This window comes from Camelina sativa, chromosome 15, assembly GCF_000633955.1.
Source record: "Camelina sativa cultivar DH55 chromosome 15, Cs, whole genome shotgun sequence".
Classification (NCBI taxonomy): Eukaryota; Viridiplantae; Streptophyta; class Magnoliopsida; order Brassicales; family Brassicaceae; genus Camelina; species Camelina sativa.
This window is the reverse complement of record NC_025699.1, coordinates 20,986,179-20,986,893: the sequence shown is the minus strand read 5'-3', so window position 1 is coordinate 20,986,893 and position 715 is coordinate 20,986,179.

The window sequence follows — 715 nt, the reverse complement described above, 5'->3', positions numbered from 1 at the left end:
TGGTTGAGACTGCAGCAGAGATTGAGGAGGATATCCGGGCACAGTCAGTGGCGGTAGCTCCAGCAGTTTAGCCTAGTAAGGCTCAGCAGCAGGGTGGTTCTAGCAGGGGCGGTAGGCATGCTCAGGGAACCAAGAGGAAGTGGGAGGCTACGCAGAAGCCGAGTGGTGCAGGTTGCTTCGGTTGTGGGAGCAAGGAACACAAGGTTGCTAGTTGTCCCAAGAGGAGTGTTCTGACGACAGGACCTCGAGTATGTTATCATTGTAGGGAGACAGGGCACATCAGGCCTTTTTGTCCTAAGTTGCAGCCGGCAGCAGTGGCAGCGTTGCAGCAGGTGCAGCCTAGAGGTCAGCAGGTGGCATGGATTGAGCAGGGGCCACGGGTTTACACGACAGCAGAGACTGGTGGGACCAGTGCCGAAGCGATCACAGGTATAATTTCTGGTACTTAATCTTTGTGAATTTTAGTAGGGTCAGATTTTATGCTTCCTGTGATAAAGTGTTGGGTTCTCAACACATGTNCCAAGTTGAGCAAGTGTAGTTTTTGGCAGCATGAGATGGGCTTTCTGGGCCACATTGATTCTGCAGAGGGGGTTTCTGTAGATCCAGAGAAGATTCAGGCTATCAGGGATTGGCCTAGACCGCAGAATGCCACAGAGATCAGGAGTTTTCTTGGGTTGGCAGGTTACTACAGGAGAATTGTGCAGGGGTTTGCAAG